Source organism: Lontra canadensis, unplaced genomic scaffold, assembly GCF_010015895.1.
Source record: "Lontra canadensis isolate GAN:19392208 unplaced genomic scaffold, GSC_riverotter_1.0 scaffold136, whole genome shotgun sequence".
Taxonomy (NCBI): domain Eukaryota; kingdom Metazoa; phylum Chordata; class Mammalia; order Carnivora; family Mustelidae; genus Lontra; species Lontra canadensis.
In genome coordinates this window covers 853,833-870,449 of record NW_022631130.1, presented here as the reverse complement: position 1 = coordinate 870,449, position 16,617 = coordinate 853,833, and the positions used below count along the sequence as shown (strand labels likewise).

At 38.9% G+C, this 16,617-nt stretch overlaps 1 pseudogene; it reads right to left on the bottom strand.

The window, feature by feature from the left end:
- Positions 1-7,731: 7,731 nt before the first annotated feature.
- LOC116858413 overlaps positions 7,732-16,617 on the bottom strand; it is a 35,077-nt pseudogene continuing 26,191 nt past the window's right edge.

Here is a 16,617-nt window from a genome sequence, read left to right as displayed (position 1 = left end):
TAATAGGTAGGTAGTGGTATCTCACTCTTATTTGCAGTTCCCTAATGACATGATGTTGAGCACTTTTCATATGCTCATTTGACATCTCAAATCATTTTTGGTAAGGTATCTAAGCAGGCACCCCACTGAGCAGAGAACCCACTGCCGGACTCAGTCCCAGGACCTTGGGATCACAACCCGAGCTGAAGGCAGACGCTTAACTGACTGAGCCACCCAGTTACCCTTCTGTTTGAGTTTTAAGAGTTCTTTGTATACTTAGGATACCAGTCCTTTTTTCAGTAAGATAGGCATTTTACAAATGCTTTCTTGCTGTCTATGGCATATCTTTCCATTTACTTACTAGCGCCTTTTGAAGGGCAGTAGTTTTCAATTTTAGCAAAGTACATTGGGTGCCTGGTGGCTCAGTCGTTAAGCATCTGCCTTCAGCTCAGGTCATGATCCCAAGGTCTTGGGATCAAGTCCTGAATCTGGCTCCCTGCAGGGAGCCTGCTTCTCCCTCTCCCACTCACCCTGCTTGTGTTCCCTCTCTCCTTGTCTCTTTATTTATCTGTCAAAGAAATAAATAAATAATCTTAAAAAAAAAAAGTACAACATCAATATCTTTCTGTGCGTGGAGTGTGCTTTTGGATTATACCTAAAGACTCCTCACCAAATCCAACATCATCTAGATTTTCTCCTATGTTTTATTATAGAAGTTTTTTCTGTTTTACATTTAGGTCTGTGATTCATTTTGAGATAATTTTTGTGACATTGGTGAGGTCTGTGCACCTGTTTGTGTGTGTGTATTTCCAATTATTCCAGTACCATTTGTTGAAAAGACTATCCATTAAACTACCCTTGCTTCATTTGTCAAAGATAAGTTAACTGTTTTGTATGGCACTATGTCTGGGCTCTCTGTTCTGTTCTCTTGACATGCTTGTTTATTCGTTCACCCCACCACTCTGTTTCAATCACTCGCTTTATACGAAGTCTTGAAGTTGAGCAGTATGGGTCCAACTTTCTTCTCCACTGTTGTGTTAGCTATCCTGGGTCTTTTATCTCTTCATATAAATTAAAGAGTCTGTTAATAGCTATGAAATACCCTGCTGGAATTTGGATTAGGATTACGTAGAAGCTATAGTAAGTTGGGAAAGAATTGACTTAAAATATGGAGTGTTCTGGCCCATAAATATGGATACCTCCATTTCTTTAGGTGTTCTATTTTTTCAAAAGAGTTTTGTAATTTTCCTCATATACATCTTGTACATATTTCATTAGATTTATACCTAAGTATTTCATTTTGTATGTGTGCTATTGTAAATGGTACTGTGTGGGATGCCTGGGTAGCTCAGTCAGTTAAGCATCTGCCTTTGGGTCAGGTCATGATCTCAGTGTCCTGGAATCGAGTCCCGCATCGGGCTCCCTGCTCAATGGAAAGCCTGCTTCACCCTCTGCCTCTGCCCCTCCCCCTGCTTGTGTGTATTCTCTCTCTCTGACAAATAAATAAAATCTTTTACAAAGAAAAACATAAATAAATAAATAAATAAATAATGGTACTGTGTTTTTTATTTCAAATTCTAATTGTTCACCGGTAGTATATAGGAAAGCAGTCAACATTTATATACTCTTAACCTTATAGGCTGTGATATTGCTATATTAACGAGAATTCTTTCGTCAAATTTTGGGGAACTTTCTACATAAACAATTCCATCTGTGAACAAATACAGTTTTATTTCTTCTTTCCCAGTCTGTATGTTTTAATTTTATTTTTTCAGTGTTCCAAGATTCATTGTTTATGCACCACACCTAGTGCTCCATGCATTACATGCCCTCCTTAATATCAACCACCAGGCCCACCTGTCCTCCCACCTCCCTCCCCTCCAAAACCCTAGTTTATTTCTCAGAGTCCACAGTCTCTCATGCTTTGTCTCCCCCTCCGATTTCCCCCAATTCACTTTTCCTTTCTTTCTCCGAATGTCCTCCATGTTATTCCTTATGCTTCACAAATAAGTGAAACCATATGATAATTGACTTTCTCTGCTTGACTTATTTCACTCAGCATAATCTCCTCCAGTCCCATCCATGTTGATACAAAAGTTGGGTATTCATCCTTTCTGATGGCTTTGTAATATTCCATTGTGTATATGGACCACGTCTCCTTTATCCTAAATTCGTCTGTTGAAGGGCATCTTGGCTGTTGTGTGATTTTTTTTTTTTAAGATTTTATTTATTTATTTGACAGAGACACAGTGAGAGAGAGGGAACACAGCAAGGGGAGAGGCAAGCAGAGGGAGAAGCAGGCTTCCCGCCGAGCAGGGAACCTCATGTGGGGCTCAATCCCAGGACCCCGGATCATGACCTGAGCCAAAGGCAAATGCTTAATGACTGAGACACCCAGGTGCCCCGCATCCTGGCTCATTCCACAGTTTGGCAACTGTGGCCATTGCTGCTATGAACATTGAAATACATATGGCCCTTCTTTTCACTGCATCTGTACCTTTGGGGTAAATACCCAATAGTGCAATTGGAGGGCCAAATGGTAGCTCTGTTTTTAATTTCTTAAGGAATCTCCACACTGTTTTCCAAACTGGCTACACCAACTTGCATTCCCACCAACAGTGTAAGAGGGTTCCCCTTTCTCCACATCCTCTCCAACACTTGTTTACTATCTTGTTACTTTTGGCCATTCTATCTGGTGTAAGGTGGTATCTCAATGTGGTTTTGATTTTAATTTCCCTGATGGCTAGTGGTAAACATTTTTTCATGTCTCTGTTAGCCATTTGTATGTCTTCTTTGGAGAAGTGTCTGTTCATGTCTTCTGCCCATTTTTTGACGTGATTATCTGTGTTATGGTATGTGCTCACCATACCACATACCTTCCCCAATGTCCATCACCCAGCCACCCTATCCCTACCCTCCCCCACCTCCCAGCAACCCTCAGTTTGTTTTGTGAGATTAAGAGTCTCTTATGGTTTGTCTCCCTCCCGGGAAGTTCTTTATAGATCTTGGATATCAGCCCTTTGTCCATAGTGTCATCTGCAAATATCTTCTTCCATTCTGTGGGTTGCCTCTTTGTTTTGTTGACTGTTTCCTTTGTTATGCCAGTCTGTATAAGTTTTACTTCTTTTTCCTTGTCTTACTGCACTGGACAGGACTTCTAGTAAGATGTTGAGTAAGAGTATTAAGAGGGAGTATCCTTGCTTTGTTTCCAATCTTAGGGATAAAGTGTCCAATTTCTCACCATTAGGTATAATGTTAGCTGTAGGGGCTTTTGTAGAAGTTCTTTATTAAGCTGAGGAAATTCTCCTCTATTGCTAGCTTTCCTAGCAATAGAGTTGCTAGTTGAAAATTGAGATTTCAATCAAAGAATGGTGAATTTTTTAATATGTTCTTCTTTATCACTGATATCATATGTTTTCTTTAGCATGTTTATGTAGTAGATTACTTAAATTGATTTTTAATCAAACTAGCATATCTGGAATAAATTCCACTTGTTATGGTGTATAGTTCTTTTTACACATCGTTAGTTTCAACTTACTGAAGTTTAGTTGCATCTGTGTATGAGAGATAGTGGTCTTTGGTTTATTTTTTGTACATTAGCAGGGTCAGGTGATGCTAGTGTCTGAGTTAGGAAGTATTCTCTCTGCTTCTGTTTTCTGGAGAGGATTGTAGAGAATTCTTATAAATTTGTACTTAAATGTTTGGTCAGAAAAAATAAATAAATGTTGGTCAGATTCATTAGTGAAAACATCTGGGTCTGGTGCTTTTTTTTTTTTTTTTTTTGGAAAATTGCCAGTTACTGATTCAATTTTTAAAATAGTTATAGTCCTGGGGCTCCTGAGTGGCTCAGTGGGTTAAGCCTCTGCCTTCAGTTCAGGTTGTGATCTCTGGGTCTTGGGATGGAGCCCTGCATCAGGCTCTCTGCTCAGCAGGGAGCCAGCTTCCCTGCCCTTAACTGCCTGCCTCTTTGCCTTCTTGTGATCTCTCTCCCTGTCAAATAAATAAATAAAATCTTTTTAAAAAGTAAAATAAAATAGATATAGTCCTAGTTCTCCTTGTGTGAGTTTTGGCAATTTCTTTCAAGATATTTTACTATTTCATCTAAGTTAAAAAATTTGTGGGCATGGAGTTTTTGTAGCATTCTTTTACTATCTTTTTCATGTCCATGGGATCAGTAGTGATAACCTTTCTTTTTATTTTTTTTAAACATTTGAGACAGGGGCACCTGGCTGGCTCAGTCAGAAGTACGTGCAACTCTTGATCTCAGAGTAAAAAGTCCAGGCCCCCATATTGGGTGTAGAGATTACTTAAACTGCTTTTTTAAAAACTGAGTCATAATTCACATAACATGCAATTGAACTACTTGAATTGTGCAATACAATGACTTTTACTACATTCACGGAATAGTGCATCAATCACCACAATCAATTTTAGAATATTTTCATTGTCCCCAAAACAAGCCCTTTACTCTGTAACCACTATTCCCATTTTTAGGAGTTTAATCCATTTTGAGTTAACTTTTGCATTGGTGTGAGGTAGAGGATGCGACTTTATTCTTTCATCTATGGCTCACCAGTCTTCCTGCTACCATGTGTTAAAAAGACTATTATTTCACGATGGAATTGTCCTGGCAATTTGTCAAAGATAAGTTAGCTATATATGTGAAGAATTACTTCTGAATTCTAAATAAGATTTTACTTTTAAGTTATCTCTACACCCAAGGTGAGGCTTGAACTTACAACCCTGAGATCAAAAGTTGCATGCTGTACTTACTCAGCCAGCCAGATGCCCCTGAACTCACAATTCTATTTCACTGATCTATATGTCTAAATTTAGGCCACACTGTCTTGTCTTACCTAAACTTTTTAGTAAGTTTCAAATTTGGAAAGTGTGAGTTCTCTTTTTTGTAATTCTTTTTCAAGATTATTCTGGCTGTCCTAGGTCCTTTGAATTTCCAGGTCAATGTTAAGATCACCCTGTCAGTTTCTGCAAATAAGTCAATGGGATTTTGGTAGGTATTATGTTGAATTTATATAATTTTGGGAAATTTTGACACCTTAATTTTAAATTGTCTGATCTGTGACTACAGACTGTCTTTCCATTTATTTAGTTCTGAGTATTTGAGTGAGAGAGCATGAGCAGGGGGAAGGGGCAGAGGAAGAAGAAAACTCTGCTGAGCAGGGAGCCCAATGTGGGGCTCTATTCCAGGATCCCGGGATCATGACCTGAGCTGAAGGTAGAGGTTTAAATGACTGAGCCACTCAGGCACCCTAAATATAGTTTTTATTTATTCTGAAACAGCTTGAATGACATAGAATTCACACACCACCCAGTTGATCCATTTAAAGTATACAATTCAGTGGTTTTTGATATGTTACATTATTTCTTAATTATAATAAATAACATATAAACATAAAAGTTGCCACTTTAACCATTTTGAGTAAAGAATTAGGTGGCATTAATTACATTAACAGTATGTAAACAACACCATCCGTTTCCAAAATGTTTTCATTACCCCTTTGTAACCATTAAGCAATAACTCCTCATTCCCCCTGCCCCAAGCCCTGGTGGTTTCTAAACTGTTTCTCTCTATGGATTTGCCATTTTAGGTACCTCATGTAAATGGATTCATACCATATTTGTCCTTTGTGTCTGTATTATTTCACTTAGCATAAGCTTTTCAGGGTTCAATCAGGTTGTAGTGCATCAAAACTTCATTTCTTTTTGTCTGAGTAATATTCTGTTCTATGTATATATCACATTTTATCCATTTACCTGTTGATGGACACTTGGATTGTTTTTACATTTTGGACTGCAAATAATGTTTTAATGAACACTGGCATACAAGTATCTGTTCAAGTGCCTTACTTCACTTGGGATATATATTTAGGAGTGGGATTTCTGAATCATATGATAATTCTGTGTCTAGCTTTCTGAGAACCACCAAACTATTTTCCATAGCAACTATACCATTTTACATTGCTAAGTATTTTATTCTTTTGATGCTATTGTAAAAAGAATTTGGGCTTTTTTTTAAGATTTATTGATTTAATTTAGAGAGAGAGAGTACATGATCACATGATTGGGGGCTGGGGCAGAATCTGGAGAGGGAGAGACTCTCAAAGAGACCCTGCAGAGCATAGAGCCAGATGTGGGGCTTGATCCCATGACCCTGAGATCATGACCTGAGCCCAGATCAAGAGTCGGACACTCAACTGACTGAGCCACCCAGGCATCCTGGAATTGTTTTCTAAATTTGCATTTTATTTGTTCATTGCAAGGGTACAGAAATATAAGTGATTTTTGTTTATTGATTTTGTATGCTATAGGTTTGCTGAATTTGTTTATTAGCTCTAACAGTTTTTTGTGGAATCATGAAGTTTTTCTACATGTAAAGCCATGTTTTCTATGTGCAGACATAACTTTACTTCCTTTCCAATTTGGATGCCTTCTCTTTCTCTTACTTTATTTCTCTGGTTTGAACTTCCAGAACTATGTTGAATAAAAGTGGTGAAAGCTGGAACTTGCTTTATTCCTGACCTTGGAGGGAAAGCTTTCAGTATTTCGTTAGTGAGTATGAGGTTAACTGCTGGGTTTTCATAATATGGCTTTTGTCATGTTGAGGAATTTCCCTACTATTTCAGGTTTATTGAGTGTTTTTATATATTTTATCAGATGCTTTTTCTGTATCAATTGAGAAGATTGTTGCCTTTATCCCTTTCTTTCATTAATGTGATTGCATATTTTTTAATACATCACACCATCCTTGCATTTTAGGGAAAAAAATTCCATTTGGTCATGGGATGGTCTTTTTTGTGGGCTGCTAAATTTTATTTGCTAGTATTTTCTTGAGTATTTGCATCTATAGTCATAGAGAATTTTTGTCTATAGTTTCTTGTAGTGCCTTTGTAGAGTTTTTGTATCAGGGTAATGCTGTTCTCATGGAGTGAGTTTGGAGGTATTCCCTCTTCTTTAGAGTTTGCAAATAAGTGGTATTGATTTTTATGTCCACATTCAGTGAATTCACCAGTGAAGGCACCTGGTTCTAGGATTTTCTTTGTTGGGAGATTTTTCCTCACCTATTCAATCTCACCAGTTCAGGCTGCTGTACCAGAATACCACAGAATAAACAAACATTTATTTCTCACAGTCTGGAGGCTGAGAAGTCCAATCAAGGTGCTAGCATACCCAAGGTCTGCTGAGACCACTCTTTCTGCTTTGCAGATGATGGTCTTCTTGTTGTATCCTCATGCCAGGGAGAATAGAGAGAGAGGACATAAGCTCTCTGGTGTCTTGTCTTATAAGGACACTAATCCTGTTCAGGAGGTTCACCCTAATAACCTAATCATCTCCCAAAGACCTCACCTCCTATTATCATCCCATTAGGGGTCAGTATTTAGCATATGAATTTTGGGGGTACAGAAACATCAAGTCTATAGCGTAAGTTTATTTGGGGTTTCTATTTATGTGCAAGTGTTTGATTTTAATTAAAACTCCTATTTGAGGGGCACCTGGGTGGCTCAGTGGGTTAAGCCTCTGCCTTCAACTCAGGTCATGATCCCAGAGTCCTGGGATCGAGCCCCGCATCGGGCTCTCTGCTCAGCAGGGAGCCTGCTTCCTCCTCTCTCTCTGTCCGCCTCTCTGCCTACTTGTGATCTCTGTCAAATAAATAAATAAAATCTTTAAAAAATTTAAAAAAAAACTCCTATTTGAAGGTCTTTAGTTTTGGAGGATTGGAAGGAATTCTATTACCTACTCTTTCCATTCCTTAAAGGTTTCCATAAGTTTTGGCAAACTCACATTATCCTCATGACTATGTATTGGAGGGAATCCAGGTATGTCAGTAGATTCACCATCAATCCACCTCACCAGCACTTAGCATCTTTCTACAATAGGTTGAAACCAGCACATTGCAACTTATGTAAATTGATGGAGCAAGGATTTAGAAGGCAGAAGTTGGCTTTTTCTAAGTGGTTGGAGCCTCACATTAGCCATATAAGCTCTCAACAGTGTTGTAGTCAATATGTGTTCAATCTCATTAGCTAAAGTCTTATAAGACTGAAGCAGCAAAATACTAGTCATTTAAGGATAGAATAGTTAACAGAAATTGAATGGTCACTGGAAGATGTTTTCTGGAACCTGTTTGTTCTTCATATCATGAGCTATAAAAAATCACTGTCATACCTAGTAAAGCTGAATATTTCCATAACATCTGTCAAAGAGGCCTGTCCAAAAGAAAAAAAAAATCAATTGACGTTATCCCCACAACAGTACGCATCTTCAGGTTTCTTTAAAAAAAAAAAAAAACAAACACTTCAGGATGTGTTTTGCCTGTGTTTGTGGATTTTGTGCATTATCATCGACTCTAAAGGTACACCTAGGTGCAGAAACAGGAGGTGGTTCCAGGAGTTTTACTGTGAAGCCATAGAAAAAATGCTCCATAGTAACCCTCCAGCCATTTAATATATTCCTCACTAGTAATTCTAGTGTTCCCTGAAGATCTACTATATACCAAATGGACTGTATATAGATAATGCATTTCTTTAGGGAAGGTGTCTTTCTATAAGTATCATTGAAAAACTGTTCAGGGGCGCCTGGGTGGCTCAGTCATTAAGCGTCTGCCTTCAGCTCAGGTCATGGTCCCAGGGTCCTGGGATCGAGTCCCACATTGGGCTCCCTGCTTGACAGGGAGCCTGCTTCTCCCTCTCCCTCTGCTACTCATCTGCTTGTGTTCCCTCTCTCGCTGTGTCTCTGTCAAATAAATAAATAAAATCTTTAAAAAAAAAAAGAAAGAAAATATGCTTTGGGTAATATCAATGTAGTTCCATTAGCATATAAATATTCTGCTTCTGTACATCTCCATCCCTCCCTCTTTATGTCATTACTGTCACAGATTACAACTTTATACATTGTATACCATTATCATAGATTTCTAATTGTTTTGTGCACTTTCATTTTAAATCATACATGAGGGGTGCCTGGGTGGCTCAGTGGGTTGGGCCTCTGCCTTTGGCTCGGGTCATGATCTTGGGGTCCTGGAATCAAGCCCCGCATCGGGCTCTCTGCTTGTTGGGGACCCTGATTCCCCCTCTCTCTACCTGCCTCTCTGCCTACTTGTGATCTCTCTCTCTGTCCAATACATAAATTTAAAAAATCTTAAATTATATAGGAAAAGGGAAGACATAAACCAAACCTAAAGTACAATAATAATCCGCTTTTAAATTTACCTATGAAATTACCTTTACTAGTGTTCAGTATTTTCTGATGCTTTTGAGTTGCTTTCTAGTGTCCTTTCATCTCAGCCTGAAGAACTCATTTTAGCATTTCTTACAGGGTTGCTACACTGGTAGTGAAATCCCTCGGCATTTCTTTATCTGGAAGTGTCTTAATTTCTCCATCTTTCTTGAAGTTTTGCTAGATATAAAATTTTTGGGTGACATGTTTTATTTTAGGACTTTAAGAATGCCATCACACTGCCTTCTGGCCATTATGGGTTCTAACGTGACATCTGCTCCTAACCTTGTTGAGCGTCCCCTGTACATGAGGAGTTACTTCTCTCTTGCTGCTTTCAAGATTCTCCCTCTGTCTTTGAGTTTCAGCAACTTGCCTATCGTGTATCTAGTGTGAATCCCTGTAAGTTTATCTTGTTTGGAGTTTGCTGAGCTTGGATGTGTCTTTCATCAGACTTGGGAAGTTTGGGGCCATTATTTTTTCAAATTTTTTTCTGCCCCTTTCTCTTTCTCTTCTCCTGGGATTCCTACAATGGATATGTTGGTATGCTTGGTGATGTCCCTCAGCTCCTTAGACTATTCACTTTCTTCATTTTGTTTTTCTTTCTGCTCTTCTGGATAATTAATGTCTAATCTTCAAGTTCAGTGATCCTTTCTTCTACTTACTCAATCTACTACTGAATCCCACTAATGAGTTTTTCGTTTCAGTAATTATACTTCGCAGCTCCAGAATTTTTGGTTTTGGTTGCTCTTTATAATTTCTCTCTTTACTGATATTCTCATTTTGTTCAGACATCATCTTACTGATTTCCTTTAGTTCTTTGTCCATGGATTTCCTTTACCTCATCAAACACATTTAAGACATTGATGTATGGGGCACCTGGGTGACTCAGTGGGTTAAGCCTCTGTCTTCGACTCAGATCATGATCCCTAGGACCCTGGAATGGAGCCTCGCATCAGGCTTTGCTCATCAGGGAGCCTGCTTCCCCCCATCTCCCTCTGCCTGACTCTCTGCCTACTTGAGATCTCTGTCAAATAAATAAGTACAATCTTAAAAAAAAAAAAAGACTGTTGATGTAACATCTTCGACTAATAACTCTAATACATGGGCGTATCCAGGGATTCTGTCAAACTCTATTTTCTATGGATACTCATTTTTCTATCTCTTTGTATGTCTTATAATTTTCTGTTAAGAAATGGACATTCTGAGCATCATGTTATGGTAATTCTAGAAATCTAATTCTCCCACTTATCAGGGATTGCTGGATTTTGCTTGTTGGTAGCTGAAATGATCCTTTGTGGCTTTTCCATATGGCATTGCAAAGTGTGTATTTTTTGTTGTATGTGTTCATTGAAGTTGTCTCTACAGTCATCAAGTGACCTGACAAAGATTTCCTTAAATGTGACTCCTGAGAGAGAGAAAAAAATACATCTGTCTTTAAATTCTTTGGTGGCTGGGAGGCACTTCAGCTCATGGGAGTTGAAATAACCACCAACTTCCATGCCTGACACACACTGATCAAAAATAGGAATCAGAATGTACAACCCTGACTTTTGGAGGACAAAGTTGTTCTTGCCCATTCTGGCTCCAACAAGCCACACCAGGACCATGGGCTGCTGACCCTGTAGCTGCCTGTTCCAGGGCTGGAGGTTAAAAAATGGTATCCCCTTTCTCACCAAAGCTACAATTGACAAGATTTACCACCCTCGGCATCACGTTACCTGATTTCAAGCTTTACAAAAAAGCTGTGATCACCAAGACAGCATGGTACTGGCATAAAAACAGACACGTAAGACTAGTGGAACAGAGTAGAGAGCCCAGATATGGACACTCAACTCTAAGGTCAAATAATCTTCGACAAAACAGGAAAAAATATACAGTGGAAAAAAGACAGTCTCTTCAATAAATGCTGCTGAGAATACTGGATAGCTATATGTAGAAGAATGAAACTCAACCATTCTCTTACACCATACACAAAGATAAACTCAAATGGATAAAAGACCTCAACGTGAGACAGGAATCCATCAGAATCCTAGAGGAGAACATGGGCAGTAACCTCTTCGATATCAGTCACAGCAACTTCTTCCAAGATATGTCTCCAAAGGCAAAGGAAACAAAAGCGAAGATGAACTTTTGGGACTTCATCAAGATCAAAAGCTTCTGCACAGCAAAGGAAACAGTCAACAAAACAAAGAGGCAACCCACGGAATGGGAGAAGATATTTGCAAATGACAGTACAGACAAAAGGTCGATATCCAAGATCTATAAAGAAGTCCTCAAACTCAACACACACAAAACAGATAATCATATCAAAAAATGGGCAGAAGATATGAACAGACACTTCTCCAATGAAGACATACAAATGGGTATCAGACACATGAACAAATGTTCATCATCACTAGCCACAAGGGAGATTCAAATTAAAACCACATTGAGATACCACCTTACACCAGTTATAATGGCCAAAATTAGCAAGACAGGAAACAACATGTGTTGGAGAGGATGTGGAGAAAGGGGAACCCTCTTACACTGTTGGTGGGAATGCAAGTTGGTGCAGCCACTTTGGAAAACAGTGTGGAGATTCCTCAAGAAATTAAAAATAGAGCTTCCCTATGACCCTGCCATTGCACTACTGGGTATTTACCCCAAAGATACAGATGTAGTGAAAAGAAGGGCCATGTGTACCCCAATGTTTATAACAGCAATGGCCACAGTCGCCAAACTGTGGAAAGAACCAAGAAGCCCTTCCACGGACGAATGGATAAGGAAGATGTGGTCCATTTACACTATGGAGTATTATGCCTCCATCAAAAAGGATGCATACCCAACTTTTGTAGCAACATGGATGGGACTGTAAGAGATTATGCTGAGTAAAATAAGTCAAGCAGAGAGAGCCAATTATCATATGGCTTCACTTATTTGTGGAGCATGACAAATAACGTGGAGGACAAGGGGAGATGGAGAGAAGGGAGTTGAGGGAAATTGGAAGGGGAGGTGAACCATGAGAGACTATGGACTCTGAAAAACAATCTGAAGGTTTTGAAGGGGCGGGGGGTGGGAGGTTGGGGGAACCAGGTGGTGGGTATTAGGGCACAGATTGCATGGAGCACTGGGTGTGGTGCAAAAACAATGAATACTGTTTCGCTGAAAAGAAATTAAAAAAAAAAAAGATTTACCACCCTCATCAAACTCTCTGCTGGATGCTACAAGTGTTCTACATACTCCAGAATTACCAGTGTCTAATTTTTCCACAATTTCCTGCCAATCTGATTACTGTTCCAGTGGAGAGAGGGATTCCTGGCACTTCCTACTTGGCCATCTTCCCTGATGTCACTATACTGGATTTTTGTGTATTCATTTTGTGTCCTGTAAACTTGCAAAACTTATTTATGATTTCTAGTGATTTTTAATGGATTCCTTAAGATTTTCTATATATAAGACCATGTAATCTACAAAGAAAGAGTTTTGCTTTTTCCTTTCCAGTCTGGACACCTTTTATTTCATTTTCTTGCCTAACTGTCTTAGCTATAGCTTTTAGTAAATATTGAATAAAAGTGTTGAGGACATCCTTGTCTTTTTCCTGAACTTAGAGGAAAGACAATTAGTATTTCACCGTGAAGTGTGGTGTTAGATGTGGGTTTTTCATAGATATCCTTTATGAGTTGAGTAAATTGAGTGTTTTTAATCATAAAAGGATATTGCATTTTCTCAAGTTCTTTTCCTACATCTATTGAGATGAACATGTGGATTTTGTTCTTTATCCTATTAATGTGATGTATTATGTTAATTGATTTTCAGATGTTAAATCATCCTTACATTCCTTTGGATACAGCCCATTTGATGATTATGTATACTCCTTTTTATTTATAAATGGATTTCATTTGCTAATTTTTGTTTTTAGGTTTGTTTGTTTACTTTAATATATAGCCATGAAAGATACTGCTTTGTGTGTGTGTGTGTGAAATGTCTTTCTCAATTTTGGTATCAGGATAATGCCTCAGAATTCATCAGTGAAGTCATCTGATCCTGGGATTTTCTTTGTGGGAAGTTTTTTTTTTTTTTAATTGCAATCTCAATTTGCTTACTTACTATAGATCTATTCAGATCTGTTTCTTCTTGAACCAGTGTTGATGGTTTGTATCTTTCTAAGAATTCATCCATTTCATTTAAGTTATCTAATTTTTTGGCTTAAAGTTGTTTCTAGTATTCCCTTATGAGTTTTCTTTAGTTCTATAATGTTTATAGTTTAATAGCCCCTATTTAATTTTTGACAATAGTAATTTCTGACTTCTATTTATTCCTTGGTTAGCCTAGTTAGTGTTACAAATCTGATTGATATTTTTAAAGAACCAACTTTTGGGGAGCCAGGGTGGTTCATTTGATTAAGCATCTGACTCTTGATCAGGTCATGATCTCAGGGTTGTGAGACTGAGTTGCACATTGCCAGGCTCTGCACTCAGCAGGGAGTTTGCCTGAGATTCTCTCTCTCCCTTTACCTCTCCATCTCCCCTCCCCCATGTTCTTTCTCTCTCGTTCTCTCTCTCAAATAAATAAATCTTTAAAAATAAATAACAAATTTTGGGGGACATCTGGGTGGCTCAGTTGGCTAAGCATCTGCCTTTAGCTCAGGTCACGATCTTAAGGTCCTGGGATCGAGCGTTGTGTCAGGCTCCCTGCTCAGTGGGGAGTCTGCCTCTTCCTTTTCCTCTGCCCTTCCCCTGGCCTATGTTCACTCTCTCTCTCTCTCTCTAATAAATAAATAAAATCTTTTTTTAAAAAAACTACACAGTTAAAAAAAATCTTTTTGTTTTGTTGATTTTCTCCATTGATTTCCTGTTGTCAATTTCATTTATTTCTGCTCTGATTTTAATTATTTCTACTCCTTACTTTAGAATGAAATTGTTATTCTTTCTCTGGTTTCCTAAAGTGGAAGCTTACATTATTTTATTCTTCGATTTTTTTTTCTATAATATGTGTTTAGGGACATGAATTCTCTTCTAAACACTGCTTTCATTGAATTCCACAAATTTTGAAACTTTGTATTTCATTTTCACTTAGTCCAAAATGTTTACTTTCTCTTAAGACTTTTTCTTTGACCATATGTCATTTTAAAGTGTGTGGTTTAATCCCCAAGTATTTGGGGATTTTCCAGCTATCTTTCTGAAGATAGTCCTTATATCAGTGCCTTAATCCTTTTGTTGTCTGAAACTTGCTCTCTAGCAGATTCCTCAAGAAGGCCTCAGTGACACAATATTATTCAGTTCTAGTGTATCACTAATGGTCTGTCCACACCTTTCATAGTTGACTCTCAGCTTGACTGACTTTAATAAAATTCTTGATTCACACATAGTTTACCTTTTTATTTTATTAAAAAAAAAACACTTTACCCAAAAATTCTATATATGTATTTTTCATTCAAACTGACACACAAATGTTTAAAGTCTCACATATATTAACTTTTATCATTTCAGTAGCATGGGATTGGTATTTTTAAAGCACTCAGGGATTTAGGGGTAGCAGGTTGCTGCAATCATTGCATTTGGGATGTGAATCTTTCCTGCTTTTTCTTCTCATCACATCTATCCATATTTCATAGTTTGTTTTCCAAGCTGTATAACAAATTCTCAGAAACTTATCAGGTTAAGGGGTGCCTGAGTGGCTCAGTTGGTTAAAATCTGACTCCTGATTTCTGCTCAGGTCATGGTCTAAGGGTCATGGGATCCAGCCCTGTGTTGAGCTGCACCCTCAGTGGGGAGTCTGCTTGAGATTCTCTCCCTCTACCTTTATCCCTCCCCCCATTCTCTCTCTCTCTCTCTCTCTCTCTCTCTCTTTCTTTCTTTTTTAAAATAAATAAATCTTTTTTTTTAATATAGGTTAAAAGAACAACACTTATCATTTCAGTTTCCATGCTTCAGGACTCCAGTATAACACAGCTACAGCTTTGATCAGGGTCTCACAAGGCTGCAGTCCTGGTATCAGCCAGGGCTGGAAGCTCATCTGAGTCCTCCTTCAGGCCCACATGTTTTTGGCAGGATTCATTTCCTATTGAACTCAAGGTGACTTACCTTTTCAAGGCTCAAGGAGTGCTTTTCTGGCTTTACAACATCAAAGGGAAGGTGGGTGTAGTTACCACAAAGGACAGCAGATCAAAGCAAGCAGAATAGTCTGACTTGCACAGACCAATGGCACTAGCTGGTTAACAATGGTGTTCCTAGAAATAAAATCAATAGGAAGCCTACCAAATTCTTACTTGATCTGTATAAACAGAAAATTCTAGGTCAATTCACAAGTCTAATTCAAATCATAAAATAGAGAGTCACAGCCCCTCAACCAATTTCCAAACTTGAGCCAGTTCACGGATCAGGAATGAAGAGTGGAAATGGATCCCTTTGAGGAGGGACCCCAGTATTCTACTAAAATTTATTCATCTAATCTTTCTCCCAGCCTTCCCCAAAAGGGGCTACAGCCACTTACCAGGATAACTACAGTGGGGAGAACGAAATGATCAGACCTCTCAGAGACTACTGGATGCTGACTGTGAAGAGGCATTGACTCCAGGAGAACTAAAATGTCACTGCAGCTCTCTGGTTGAGTAGGGGCTCAAGGGAGTCAGGTGATCAATGTAGTTTTAACTCAGGTTTGTCAGCGGGCCCCCAAACCCATCTTGTGATTACTTTCCCAGTATCAGAGTGCATAATTGGAGCAGACATACCTCACAGCCGGAATCCCCATATTTGTTCTCCAACCTGTGTAGTGAGGGCTATTACAGTGGGAAAGGCCAAGTGGAAACCATTAGAACTGTACATACCCCAGAAAAATAGCACATGAAAAGAATTTGGCATTCTGGGAGAGACCCGTTTGCTCTCCTTTGCAGGAGATGGATGGGTCTTAGGAAATAACATCAGATTATCATAGCTCAACCAGATGGTGACTCCAAATGCAGCTCTTGTACCAGCTGTGGTTTCATCACTGTGCAAATTAACATCCCTTGGTGCCTGGTATGCAGCTATTGATCAGGCAAATGACTTTTTCACCATACCTGTCCATAAAGCCCTCCAGAGCCAGCCTTCGGCTGCCAAGACCAGCAGTACACCTGCACTGTCCTACCTTAGGAGGATATCAATGCTCCAACCTCCTTTGATTTTGGAGGCAACATGCTCCTCATTTGGGTGTGTTACTCTGGCCCATCTACCAAGTGACCAAAAATGCTGCTAGTTTTTTACTGGGGCCCAGAACCATAGAAGGTTCTCCAACACCCCAGGCTGCTGTGCAAGCTGCTCTGCCACTTGGACCATATGACCCATAGATCCAATAGTACTTGAAGTGGCAATGACAGATTGGGATGCTGCCTGGATCCTTTCACGGGTCCCTATAGATTTAGTGCATTGCAGTTCTTTAGGATTTTGG